The sequence below is a fragment of the Procambarus clarkii genome, unplaced genomic scaffold (genome assembly GCF_040958095.1).
Source record: "Procambarus clarkii isolate CNS0578487 unplaced genomic scaffold, FALCON_Pclarkii_2.0 HiC_scaffold_117, whole genome shotgun sequence".
Taxonomy (NCBI): Eukaryota; Metazoa; Arthropoda; class Malacostraca; order Decapoda; family Cambaridae; genus Procambarus; species Procambarus clarkii.
In genome coordinates, this window is record NW_027189150.1 from 2,467,991 (window position 1) to 2,483,677 (window position 15,687).

General features: G+C 39.1%; 1 long non-coding RNA gene across 1 annotated transcript in view; it reads left to right on the forward strand.

Moving 5' to 3' along the window:
- The window catches only part of LOC138360790 (uncharacterized), a 35,612-nt gene extending 20,437 nt beyond the window's left edge, over positions 1-15,175 (forward strand). Inside the window, exon 3 of the long non-coding RNA XR_011226656.1 lies at positions 13,886-15,175. This is a non-coding gene — a long non-coding RNA (uncharacterized lncRNA). The remainder of the gene's footprint in view (positions 1-13,885) is intronic.
- The last annotated feature ends 512 nt before the right edge of the window (positions 15,176-15,687 follow it).

The following is a 15,687-nucleotide window of genomic DNA, read 5'->3' on the forward strand; positions in this document are numbered from 1 at the left end:
ACAAAAATCAGAGGATACAACTGACGATTTACTATAAAACCAGAAAAACGGCCAGCCTACTCATGAGAAACTCTCCAGACACGAAGCAGAACGCTTTAAAAGAGACTAACGTCGTCTATGCCTTCAAATGCCCACTTGGGGACTGTAAGCTCCAAAAAACCCAGTATATAGGCAAGACAACAACATCTCTTTCTAGGCGTTTAACGATGCATAAACAACAGGGCTCCATTAAGGAACATATAATCTCTTCCCATAACCAAACCATCGCCAGAGAAATCCTAGTAAACAACACAGAAATCATCGATAGATACAGCGATAGCAGGCGGCTCGACGTTTGCGAGGCACTACACATCAAGAAGTCAACACCAGCAATCAACAGCCAATTATTGCACAACTATATTCTACCCACCTCAAGACTCCGCTCCAATATAGAAGCATCAAGAAATATGGACCAATAGGCTTTCTACAAACACTTCTATTCAATATCCATTGTTTCGTGTTCTGTCTTGTGTTGATACTTTTAATACCCTATTAATATCCTCTAATGCCACATCATCCTTCCCACCTTACTCAAATGTAATGCCACATCACCCTTCCCACCTCACTCAAATGTAGATATAAAATCAGGGAAACGCAAGTTCTAATCAGTTGTGTATTTGTGAAGTCTTTGAAAATGTAATAAGTTTTACGAAACGCGCCCGTGTCGCGTCAGACTAGAAATAAAAATGAATTTTGGAGAAGTGATTTTTGATTTACCTCCAACAGTGAAGCATAATGTACGAAAGATTGAGAAAATTCGTGTTAGAATTATTAATCTTACTTTTTCGGTCATATTTAATAAAATATGTCTACAGGAAAGACTGCTACCAAAATATACTAATATATATATATATATATATATATATATATACATAAATATATATATATATATATATATATATATATATATATATATATATATATATATATATATATATATATATATATATATATATATATATATATATATATATATATATATCGCGTACCTAGTAGCCAGAACGCACTTCTCAGCCTACTTTGCAAGGCCCGATTTGCCTAATAAGCCAAGTTTTCGTGAATTAATGTTTTTTCGACTACCTAACCTACCTAACCTAACCTAACCTAACTTTTTCTGTTACCTAACCTAACCTAACCTATAAAGATAGGTTAGGTTAGGTTAGGTAGGGTTGGTTTGGTTCGGTCATATATCTACGTCAATTTTAACTCCAATAAAAAAAAATTGACCTCATACATAATGAAATGGGTAGCTTTATCATTTCATAAGAAAAAAATTAGAGAAAATGTATTAATTCAGGAAAACTTGGCTTATTAGGCAAATCGGGCCTTGCATAGTAGGCTGAGAAGTGCGTTCTGGCTACTAGGTACGACATATATATATATATATATATATATATATATATATATATATATATATATATATATATATATATATATATATATATATATATATATATATACATATATATATATTAGTATATTTTGGTAGCAGTCTTTCCTGTAGACATATATTATTAAATATGACCGAAAAAGTAAGATTAATAATTCTAACACGAATTTTCTCGATCTTTCTTACGTTTCTTTTCACTGCTGATGGTAATTCAAAGATCAATTCTCCAAAATTCATTTTTATTTCTAGTCTGACGTGACACTTGAGCGCGTTTCATAAAACTTATTACATTTTCAAAGACTTTAGTTTACACACACACACAACTTTAACTGAATAGAGCTTAAACATCTTTCGAATTTTTATACCTACATTTGGGTGAAGTGACATGTTACAATAGTTTTGGATGAGGTGAAAATAAATTTTTAACACAAGACAGAACACGAAACAATGAAATGCAAACAGGTATTAAAGGTAGGTAACTGCAGAAGGCCTATTTTTATTGGCCCATATTTCTTGATGCTTCTATATTGGAGCGGAGTCTTGAAGTGGGTAGAATATAGTTGTGCATTAATTGGCTGTTGATTGCTGGTGTTGACTTCTTCATGTGTAGTGCCTCGCAGACGTCGAGCCGCCTGCTATCGCTGCATCTATCAATGATTTCTGTGTTGTTTGCTAAAATTTCTCTGGTGATGGTTTGGTTGTGGGAAGAGGCTATATGTTCCTTAATGGAGCCCTGTTGCTTATGCATCGTTAATCGCCTGGAAAGAGATGTTGTTGTCTTGCCTATATACTGAGTTCTTTGAGGCTTACAGTCCCCAAGTGGGCATTTGAAGGCATAGACGACGTTGGTCTCTTTTAAAGCGTTCAGCTTTGTGACTGATACATATATATATATATATATATATATATGTATATATATATATATATATATATATATATATATATATATATATATATATATATATATATATATATGCGAACAAGCCTGAATGGTCCCCAGGACATATGCAACTGAAAACTCACACCCCAGAAGTGACTCGAACCCATACTCCCAGAAGCAACGCATCTGGTATGTACAAGACGCCTTAATCCACTTGACCATCACGACCGGACAAAATGAGGTGATAGCCGAGGCTATATGAACCACCCCACCGCCGGCACTCGGATAGTTATCTTGGGCATAGCATTTTACCAAATCACCTCATTCTTTGGGGCACACGTGAGGAACACAAATGCGAACAAGCCTGAATGGTCCCCAGGACATATGCAACTGAAAACTCACACCCCAGAAGTGACTCGAACCCATACTCCCAGAAGCAACGCATCTGGTATGTACAAGACGCCTTAATCCACTTGACCATCACGACCGGACAAAATGAGGTGATAGCCGAGGCTATATGAACCACCCCACCGCCGGCACTCGGATAGTTATCTTGGGCATAGCATTTTACCAAATCACCTCATTCTTTGGGGCACACGTGAGGAACACAAATGCGAACAAGCCTGAATGGTCCCCAGGACATATGCAACTGAAAACTCACACCCCAGAAGTGACTCGAACCCATACTCCCAGAAGCAACGCATCTGGTATGTACAAGACGCCTTAATCCACTTGACCATCACGACCGGACAAAATGAGGTGATAGCCGAGGCTATATGAACCACCCCACCGCCGGCACTCGGATAGTTATCTTGGGCATAGCATTTTACCAAATCACCTCATTCTTTGGGGCACACGTGAGGAACACAAATGCGAACAAGCCTGAATGGTCCCCAGGACATATGCAACTGAAAACTCACACCCCAGAAGTGACTCGAACCCATACTCCCAGAAGCAACGCATCTGGTATGTACAAGACGCCTTAATCCACTTGACCATCACGACCGGACAAAATGAGGTGATAGCCGAGGCTATATGAACCACCCCACCGCCGGCACTCGGATAGTTATCTTGGGCATAGCATTTTACCAAATCACCTCATTCTTTGGGGCACACGTGAGGAACACAAATGCGAACAAGCCTGAATGGTCCCCAGGACATATGCAACTGAAAACTCACACCCCAGAAGTGACTCGAACCCATACTCCCAGAAGCAACGCATCTGGTATGTACAAGACGCCTTAATCCACTTGACCATCACGACCGGACAAAATGAGGTGATAGCCGAGGCTATATGAACCACCCCACCGCCGGCACTCGGATAGTTATCTTGGGCATAGCATTTTACCAAATCACCTCATTCTTTGGGGCACACGTGAGGAACACAAATGCGAACAAGCCTGAATGGTCCCCAGGACATATGCAACTGAAAACTCACACCCCAGAAGTGACTCGAACCCATACTCCCAGAAGCAACGCATCTGGTATGTACAAGACGCCTTAATCCACTTGACCATCACGACCGGACAAAATGAGGTGATAGCCGAGGCTATATGAACCACCCCACCGCCGGCACTCGGATAGTTATCTTGGGCATAGCATTTTACCAAATCACCTCATTCTTTGGGGCACACGTGAGGAACACAAATGCGAACAAGCCTGAATGGTCCCCAGGACATATGCAACTGAAAACTCACACCCCAGAAGTGACTCGAACCCATACTCCCAGAAGCAACGCATCTGGTATGTACAAGACGCCTTAATCCACTTGACCATCACGACCGGACAAAATGAGGTGATAGCCGAGGCTATATGAACCACCCCACCGCCGGCACTCGGATAGTTATCTTGGGCATAGCATTTTACCAAATCACCTCATTCTTTGGGGCACACGTGAGGAACACAAATGCGAACAAGCCTGAATGGTCCCCAGGACATATGCAACTGAAAACTCACACCCCAGAAGTGACTCGAACCCATACTCCCAGAAGCAACGCATCTGGTATGTACAAGACGCCTTAATCCACTTGACCATCACGACCGGACAAAATGAGGTGATAGCCGAGGCTATATGAACCACCCCACCGCCGGCACTCGGATAGTTATCTTGGGCATAGCATTTTACCAAATCACCTCATTCTTTGGGGCACACGTGAGGAACACAAATGCGAACAAGCCTGAAGGCTTGTTCGCATTTGTGTTCCTCACGTGTGCCCCAAAGAATGAGGTGATTTGGTAAAATGCTATGCCCAAGATAACTATCCGAGTGCCGGCGGTGGGGTGGTTCATATAGCCTCGGCTATCACCTCATTTTGTCCGGTCGTGATGGTCAAGTGGATTAAGGCGTCTTGTACATACCAGATGCGTTGCTTCTGGGAGTATGGGTTCGAGTCACTTCTGGGGTGTGAGTTTTCAGTTGCATATGTCCTGGGGACCTTTCAGGCTTGTTCGCATTTGTGTTCCTCACGTGTGCCCCAAAGAATGAGGTGATTTGGTAAAATGCTATGCCCAAGATAACTATCCGAGTGCCGGCGGTGGGGTGGTTCATATAGCCTCGGCTATCACCTCATTTTGTCCGGTCGTGATGGTCAAGTGGATTAAGGCGTCTTGTACATACCAGATGCGTTGCTTCTGGGAGTATGGGTTCGAGTCACTTCTGGGGTGTGAGTTTTCAGTTGCATATGTCCTGGGGACCTTTCAGGCTTGTTCGCATTTGTGTTCCTCACGTGTGCCCCAAAGAATGAGGTGATTTGGTAAAATGCTATGCCCAAGATAACTATCCGAGTGCCGGCGGTGGGGTGGTTCATATAGCCTCGGCTATCACCTCATTTTGTCCGGTCGTGATGGTCAAGTGGATTAAGGCGTCTTGTACATACCAGATGCGTTGCTTCTGGGAGTATGGGTTCGAGTCACTTCTGGGGTGTGAGTTTTCAGTTGCATATGTCCTGGGGACCATTCAGGCTTGTTCGCATTTGTGTTCCTCACGTGTGCCCCAAAGAATGAGGTGATTTGGTAAAATGCTATGCCCAAGATAACTATCCGAGTGCCGGCGGTGGGGTGGTTCATATAGCCTCGGCTATCACCTCATTTTGTCCGGTCGTGATGGTCAAGTGGATTAAGGCGTCTTGTACATACCAGATGCGTTGCTTCTGGGAGTATGGGTTCGAGTCACTTCTGGGGTGTGAGTTTTCAGTTGCATATGTCCTGGGGACCATTCAGGCTTGTTCGCATTTGTGTTCCTCACGTGTGCCCCAAAGAATGAGGTGATTTGGTAAAATGCTATGCCCAAGATAACTATCCGAGTGCCGGCGGTGGGGTGGTTCATATAGCCTCGGCTATCACCTCATTTTGTCCGGTCGTGATGGTCAAGTGGATTAAGGCGTCTTGTACATACCAGATGCGTTGCTTCTGGGAGTATGGGTTCGAGTCACTTCTGGGGTGTGAGTTTTCAGTTATATATATATATATATATATATATATATATATATATATATATATATTATTAAATATGACCGAAAAAGTAAGATTAATAATTCTAACACGAATTTTCTCTATCTTTCTTATGTTTCTTTTCACTGTTGATGGTAATTCAAAGATCAATTCTCCAAAATTCATTTTTATTTTGGAGAATTGATCTTTGAATTACCATCAACAGTGAAAAGAAACATAAGAAAGATAGAGAAAATTCGTGTTAGAATTATTAATCTTACTTTTTCAGTCATATTTAATAATATATGTCTACAGGAAAGACTGCTACCAAAATATACTAATATATATATATATATATATATATATATATATATATATATATATATATATATATATATATATATAACTAACTGAAAACTCACACCCCAGAAGTGACTCGAACCCATACTCCCAGGAGCAACGCAACTGGTATATACAAGACGCCTTAATCCACTTGACCATCACGACCGGACAAAATGACAAAATTATATATATATATATATATATATATATATATATATATATATATATATATATATATATATATATATATATGTCGTACCTAGTAGCCAGAACGCACTTCTCAGCCAACTATGCAAGGCCCTATTTGCCTAATAAGCCAAGTTTCCATGAATTAATTGTTTTTCGACTACCTAACCTACCTAACCTAACCTAACCTAACTTTTTCGACTACCTAACCTAACCAAACCTATAAAGAAAGGTTAGGGTAGGTTAGGTGGGGTTGGATAGGTTCGGTCATATATCTACGTTAATTTTAACTCAAATAAAAAAAATTGACCTCATACATAATGAAATGGGTAGCTTTATCATTTCATAAGCAAAAAATTTGAGAAAATATATTAATTCATGAAAACTTGGCTTATTAGGCAAATCGGGCCTTGCATAGTAGGCTGAGAAGTGCGTTCTGGCTATTAGGTACGACATATATATATATATATATATATATATATATATATATATATATATATATATATATATATATATATATATATATATATATATATATATATATATATGTCGTACCTAGTAGCCAGAACTCACTTCTCAGCCTACTATGCAAGGCCCGATTTGCCTAATAAGCCAAGTTTTCCTGAATTAATATATTTTAAATAATTTTTTTCTTATGAAATGATAAAGCTTCCCATTTCATTATGTATGAGGTCAATTTTTTTTATTGTAGTTAAAATTAACGTAGATATATGACCGAACCTAACCAACCCTACCTAACCTAATCTAACCTATCTTTATAGGTAAGGTTAGGTTAGGTAGCCAAAAAAAGCTAGGTTAGGTTAGGTTAGGTAGGTTAGGTAGACGAAAAAACATTAATTCATGAAAACTTGGCTTATTAGGCAAATCGGGCCTTGCATAGTAGGCTGAGAAGTGAGTTCTGGCTACTAGGTACGACATATATATATATATATATATATATATATATATATATATATATATATATATATATGTCGTACCTAGTAGCCAGAATGCACTTCTCAGCCTACTATGCAAGGCCCGATTTGCCAAATAAGCCAAGTTTTCATGAATTAATTGTTTTTCAACTACCTAACCTACCTAACCTAACTTAACCTACCTTTTTCGGCTACCTAACCGAACCTAACCTATAAAGATAGGTTAGGTTAGGTTAGGTAGGGTTGGTTAGGTTTGGTCATATATCTACGTTAATTTTACCTCCAATAAAAAACAATTGACCTCATACATATTGAAATGGGTAGCTTTATCATTTCATAAGAAAAAAATTTGAGAAAATATATTAATTCAGGAAAACTTGGCTTATTAGGCAAATCGGGCCTTGCATAGTAGGCTGAGAAGTGCGTTCTGGCTATTAGGTACGACATATATATATATATATATATATATATATATATATATATATATATATATATATATATATATATATATATTATATATATATATATATATATATATATATATATATATATATATATATATATATATATATATGTCGTACCTAGTAGCCAGAACTCACTTCTCAGCCTACTATGCAAGGCCCGATTTGCCTAATAAGCCAAGTTTTCATGAATTAATGTTTTTTCGTCTACCTAACCTACCTAACCTAACCTAACCTAGCTTTTTTTGGCTACCTAACCTAACCTTACCTATAAAGATAGGTTAGATTAGGTTAGGTAGGGTTGGTTAGGTTCGGTCATATATCTACGTTAATTTTAACTATAATAAAAAAAATTGACCTCATACATAATGAAATGGGAAGCTTTATCATTTCATAAGAAAAAAATTATTTAAAATATATTAATTCAGGAAAACTTGGCTTATTAGGCAAATCGGGCCTTGCATAGTAGGCTGAGAAGTGAGTTCTGGCTACTAGGTACGACATATATATATATATATATATATATATATATATATATATATATATATATATATATATATATATATATATATATATATATATATATATATATATATATATATATGTCGTACCTAGTAGCCAGAACGCACTTCTCAGCCTACTATACAAGGCCCGATTTGCCTAATAAGCCAAGTTTTCATGAATTAATGTTTTTTCGACTACCTAACCTACCTAACCTAACCTAACCTAACTTTTTCGGCTACCTAACCTAACCTAACCTATAAAGATAGGTTAGGTTAGGTTAGGTAGGGTTGGTTAGGTTCGGTCATATAACTACGTTATTTTTAACTCCAATAAAAAAAATTGACCTCATACATAATGAAATGGGTAGCTTTATCATTTCATAAGAAAAAAATTTGAGAAAATATATTTATTCATGAAAACTTGGCTTATTAGGCAAATCGGGCCTTGCATAGTTGGCTGAGAAGTGCGTTCTGGCTACTAGGTACGACATATATATATATATATATATATATATATATATATATATATATATATATATATATATATATATATATATATGTCGTACCTAATAGCCAGAACGCACTTCTCAGCCTACTATTCAAGGCCCGATTTGCCTAATAAGCCAAGTTTTCATGAATTAATGTTTTTTCGTCTACCTAACCTACCTAACCTAACCTAACCTAGCTTTTTTTGGCTACCTAACCTAACCTTACCTATAAATATAGGTTAGGTTAGGTTAGGTAGGGTTGGTTAGGTTCGGTCATATATCTACGTTAATTTTAACTCCAATAAAAAAAAATTGACCTCATACATAGAGAAAAGGGTTGCTTTATCATTTCATAAGAAAAAAATTATAGTAAATATATTAATTCAGGAAAACTTGGCTTATTAGGCAAATCGGGCCTTGAATAGTAGGCTGAGAAGTGAGTTCTGGCTATTAGGTACGACATATATATATATATATATATATATATATATATGTCGTACCTAATAGCCAGAACGCACTTCTCAGCCTACTATGCAAGGCCCGATTTGCCTAATAAGCCAAGTTTTCATGAATTAATATATTTTCTCAAATTTTTTGCTTATGAAATGATAAAGCTACCCATTTCATTATGTATGAGGTCAATTTTTTTTTATTGGAGTTAAAATTGACGTAGATATATGACCGAACCTAACCAACCCTACCTAACCTAACCTAACCTATCTTTATAGGTTAGGTTAAGTTAGGTAGCCGAAAAAGTTAGGTTAGGTTAGGTTAGGTAGGTTAGGTACTCGAAAAACAATTAATTCATGAAAACTTGGCTTATTAGGCAAATCGGGCCTTGCATAGTAGGCTGAGAAGTGCGTTCTGGCTACTAGGTACGACATATATATATATATTTGACATATATTTTATCTCTGAAAATATAAATTGTTTCTAGAAATCTAACGCTATCTAGATCTCTAATGTGAATAAGACTTAAATATAGATGGTATCTGAAACTTTTAAAATATTGAACAATAGGCAGGATATTGATCCAGACCGTTTCTTTAAAAGGTCAGATGTAACACAGACAAAGAACAACAGATTCAAGTTTAACAAGCCACAATGTAGAATAGTAAACAAGATATGCTTTTTCACTCATAAGGTTATACACCCATGAAACCGTCTACCAACCGAAGCTGTAAATGCCAAAACACTGATAAATTGTAAGATCCAGTTTAAACAAATATTCGAGACAAATGGGGGACCTCTGACAAGCCATCGGCTTCTTGTCCTCGTGGAGGCCACTAGAGTGTTAGTGGCCCTCAGGTAAATCAGGTATGGCTTTCACCCAAATGCCAAAGCGTTTTCTTCTTCATTGTTGGTGAAACAATCGATAATGGAATATTTATTTTTTGCTATTTAAAGTTGTGAACGTTTTATGAAGAAAATAACGTTTTCGTTTAACATTTTTCAAACGAGTGCATGTCGGGTATATGATAATATTCAAATGACAACGAATTACACATGTAATATGATCGGACATTTCACATGTCTGCCATATTTGTAGCTTATCTCTCGTAATTATGGGGTCAGCTATACATGCTATAAAGTCCTGAACATCGGGGTGTAATTAGGTCTTGATACTCTTTGTCTAATAAAAAATGTCAACTATATTCACAAATGTAACTTTTTGTAAACAAATTCCAAAATGAATAAGAGCTTTGTGTTGTGGGGAAATATTTGTGGACGGAGATTTATTTATTCTATTTTTATTTCAATTAATTAATAAATTATGGTTAACTCCTAAATTAAGCAGACTGTATATTTTATCTAAATTATAGAGCAGTGAACTGTATACTTTATCTCCTCACAAATATCCCACAAACTTGAGGGTTAAAAAATTAATACATTAGGCTAGAGAAAAATATGGTAATTAAATCAAATTGTATAATAAATTTTGTTATTTGATTATAATAGATAAATTTAGTTTGTGTTATACTTGAATTAAGAAATTAATGCACAGTTTATCTGTTTTGTGAAGTAGATGTTTGCAATGGTAGTGGCCTGGACGTGTATCAATGGTAGTGGCCTGGACGTGTATCAATGGTAGTGGCCTGGACGTGTATCAATGGTAGTGGCCTGGACGTGTATCAATGGTAGTGGCCTGGACGTGTATCAATGGTAGTGGCCTGGACGTGTATCAATGGTAGTGGCCTGGACGTGTATCAATGGTAGTGGCCTGGACGTGTATCAATGGTAGTGACCTGGACGTGTATCAATGGTAGTGGCCTGGACGTGTATCAATGGTAGTGGCCTGGACGTGTATCAATGGTAGTGACCTGGACGTGTATCAATGGTAGTGGCCTGGACGTGTATCAATGGTAGTGGCCTGGACGTGTATCAATGGTAGTGGCCTGGACGTGTATCAATGGTAGTGGCCTGGACGTGTATCAATGGTAGTGGCCTGGACGTGTATCAATGGTAGTGGCCTGGACGGGTATCAATGGTAGTGGCCTGGACGTGTATCAATGGTAGTGGCCTGGACGTGTATCAATGGTAGTGGCCTGGACGTGTATCAATGGTAGTGGCCTGGACGTGTATCAATGGTAGTGGCCTGGACGTGTATCAATGGTAGTGGCCTGGACGTGTATCAATGGTAGTGGCCTGGACGTGTATCAATGGTAGTGGCCTGGACGGGTATCAATGGTAGTGGCCTGGACGTGTATCAATGGTAGTGGCCTGGACGTGTATCAATGGTAGTGGCCTGGACGTGTATCAATGGTAGTGACCTGGACGTGTATCAATGGTAGTGGCCTGGACGTGTATCAATGGTAGTGGCCTGGACGTGTATCAATGGTAGTGGCCTGGACGGGTATCAATGGTAGTGGCCTGGACGTGTATCAATGGTAGTGACCTGGACGTGTATCAATGGTAGTGACCTGGACGTGTATCAATGGTAGTGGCCTGGACGGGTATCAATGGTAGTGGCCTGGACGTGTATCAATGGTAGTGACCTGGACGTGTATCAATGGTAGTGGCCTGGACGTGTATCAATGGTAGTGACCTGGACGTGTATCAATGGTAGTGGCCTGGACGTGTATCAATGGTAGTGACCTGGACGTGTATCAATGGTAGTGGCCTGGACGGGTATCAATGGTAGTGGCCTGGACGTGTATCAATGGTAGTGACCTGGACGTGTATCAATGGTAGTGGCCTGGACGTGTATCAATGGTAGTGGCCTGGACGTGTATCAATGGTAGTGGCCTGGACGTGTATCAATGGTAGTGGCCTGGACGTGTATCAATGGTAGTGGCCTGGACGTGTATCAATGGTAGTGGCCTGGACGTGTATCAATGGTAGTGGCCTGGACGTGTATCAATGGTAGTGGCCTGGACGTGTATCAATGGTAGTGGCCTGGACGTGTATCAATGGTAGTGGCCTGGACGTGTATCAATGGTAGTGGCCTGGACGTGTATCAATGGTAGTGACCTGGACGTGTATCAATGGTAGTGGCCTGGACGTGTATCAATGGTAGTGACCTGGACGTGTATCAATGGTAGTGGCCTGGACGTGTATCAATGGTAGTGGCCTGGACGTGTATCAATGGTAGTGGCCTGGACGTGTATCAATGGTAGTGGCCTGGACGTGTATCAATGGTAGTGGCCTGGACGTGTATCAATGGTAGTGGCCTGGACGTGTATCAATGGTAGTGGCCTGGACGTGTATCAATGGTAGTGGCCTGGACGTGTATCAATGGTAGTGACCTGGACGTGTATCAATGGTAGTGGCCTGGACGTGTATCAATGGTAGTGGCCTGGACGTGTATCAATGGTAGTGGCCTGGACGTGTATCAATGGTAGTGGCCTGGACGTGTATCAATGGTAGTGGCCTGGACGTGTATCAATGGTAGTGGCCTGGACGTGTATCAATGGTAGTGGCCTGGACGTGTATCAATGGTAGTGGCCAGGACGTGTATCAATGGTAGTGGCCTGGACGTGTATCAATGGTAGTGGCCTGGACGTGTATCAATGGTAGTGGCCATGGACGTGTATCAATGGTAGTGGCCTGGACGTGTATCAATGGTAGTGGCCTGGACGTGTATCAATGGTAGTGGCCTGGACGTGTATCAATGGTAGTGGCCTGGACGTGTATCAATGGTAGTGGCCTGGACGTGTATCAATGGTAGTGGCTGGACGGGTATCAATGGTAGTGGCCTGGACGTGTATCAATGGTAGTGGCCTGGACGTGTATCAATGGTAGTGGCCTGGACGTGTATCAATGGTAGTGGCCTGGACGTGTATCAATGGTAGTGGCCTGGACGTGTATCAATGGTAGTGGCCTGGACGGGTATCAATGGTAGTGGCCTGGACGTGTATCAATGGTAGTGGCCTGGACGTGTATCAATGGTAGTGGCCTGGACGTGTATCAATGGTAGTGGCCTGGACGTGTATCAATGGTAGTGGCCTGGACGTGTATCAATGGTAGTAGCCTGGACGTGTATCAATGGTAGTGGCCTGGACGTGTATCAATGGTAGTGGCCTGGACGTGTATCAATGGTAGTGGCCTGGACGTGTATCAATGGTAGTGGCCTGGACGTGTATCAATGGTAGTGGCCTGGACGTGTATCAATCACGTAGCAATGGCATCTCTCCTTGCAGCCTAACTGCACTTATATACTATATCAAAAGACGTCGGCCATCTCGTTCCTTGGACCTCAGCCTTCTGACCACTTGCAATGTAAATCCAGTCTCGGATTATAGTATAAAAATTAATAAATAAAATTTACAAGATAAATAAGACAGCAATCTTACACGGTGCGGGCTGAAGGCATACCTCAAAACCGCACCTAAGCTTAATGATTAATCCCATGTTATTGACGAGATCGAAATGCAGTTATTTCTGAAGAAGTATCGTTAATGCACGAAAAACTCAGAATGAACACTGTGTTTCGCTGGGCGTAATGAGAGCGTAATGGCAGGAGTACCCACTATCCTCCCTCCCTGGAAGTAGCGTTCGTATGCGCATAATTATTTATTAAATTCCCGGAAAGACTGGATATTAATAATAACGCCCTTTAAGATATTTTAAGTTTCAACTTATTGTTGTTGATTATGCATTAAATAGTCCTCAGACTATACGCAATAATTAATTACTAACATATGTAAATTTATTCAGTTAAACAGTAATGAGCTGCTGACGAGGGAATTTAAAGAACTGTATAATGGTGTCTGACAGATTTTTTTATTTCAGATGCTTGTTGGATGAAGAATCATTCGCATATCTCTGCTTCACTTCCAATAGTTACCGATCCAAGGTCCATGTACTTTTACACATACTGCCAGTGATGCCCAGGTCACCCAATTCCAAATACGGTACACACTCTGCTATTATTGCAAAGGTTATCCTGCTGCTCAGGTTTGCTCAAGACTTACCTGGACCAGCAGAAATTAAAATCAAGCAGATATATATATATTTCCGGACAGCATTAGAAGTCTGTTGAACATTCCAGACTATCAGTGTACCAAAGGCTAAGTGTTACACAGAAAAGCTTTCAGTCACAGCAAAAGGCAGATTCTTAGTTTCCTCACATCAACATAATTTCAACAAAATCAGTATGGTTTCTTGTGAATATCTCCAGACTCTTGCAGAATCTTCAAGTTGAGACCAACTTACCATCACATTTTTAGTAATGTTAAGACTTCTCACGTGGAGCACCATTGAGGGTGGATGTTTCTCTCCAAGATTGGATATTAAGTCAGCGAATTTTTTATACTCTAATTCTTGAACATTATTATCAGCCGTTTAATAGCGTTCTGGGCCTAGTTATTGTTTAGCTCACAAGACGGGCCAGGTGAGATTGAATAGGCCTACTCCATTCTGATTCGATTGATTTCTTATTCACTGATTGTCACTACAAGCTACGACTGGTATCGAATCCAGATCATACCGGTCAGTTTTAATTCTTGTAAATTGTCAGTATCTAATTGACATTCAGATTACTAATATTGTTAGGCCGGTATGTGTTATGAACAAGTAGTTAACACTGGTCTATAACTATTATTATTAATACCTAATACATAGTCAGGTCACATTTAGCCATTACCTTTGTTTGTTTATTTTTACTGGTTAGTAATTCATACTAAATATGTTAAGCTATCCTAGTGTACCACGTAACTGTTGTACCATAGATAGACTGTTAATAATTAATGGGTTGATAGAGTGAGTAAAATTGAAGACATTTTGCTGCAATTATAATAAATAATGTATCAGGTTCCTGTTATATTCATGTAAGATGTAAGATGGTATTAGTTTCATTTAGTGAGGTGTGTTGAGGTACTTTTGTCGTGAAAGTCCCTAATTTCATTCTCATAGTTTCCTTCCTTGTGCTTCAAACTCACAATGTATCTTGTACTATCCACTTCCCCAAACATTAGTACTAAAGACATATATCTTTACCACTGTAATCACCACTGTCAATTTTTATTGTAGTTATTTGTTGATATATAACCTTGCAACAATGGACCTTTTCCTCTCGCCTGATATGTTAAATTAAGTACCTACCCGAAACGCTAATCATGTTAGAGGCTTTGTAAGAATGTAAAAATACCAGTCTTATGTAATCTCACCAACCGATTGTACCTTCTTGTGAATAAATTATTATTATTATTATTATTATTATTATTATTATTATTATTATCATTATTATTATTAAGTTGCCATGACTCCGTGGGAGTACGCGACTGCTGTAAACAAGGACTCGACGCGTCTGCAGGCATGGCTCTGAATGATGCTATTTTCTGTGTTGCTAACCTTGTTTTTGCAGCTGTGTCAAAGAAAGGTTGTTGTGGAGTGTTAAATTTTTCAATAATTATTAGATGCACAAAAATAAAGGAATATTGAGTTAATGACCTCACATTCTCTCTAGACAGCATTTAAGCACAATTAAGATTAGCTTTAGACTACACAATGAAGCATCCATAAGCCACTTTATTATTACTGCTGGTAACATTATCTAGATTGAACTCGGTAACATGACAAGCATTAACCTACGT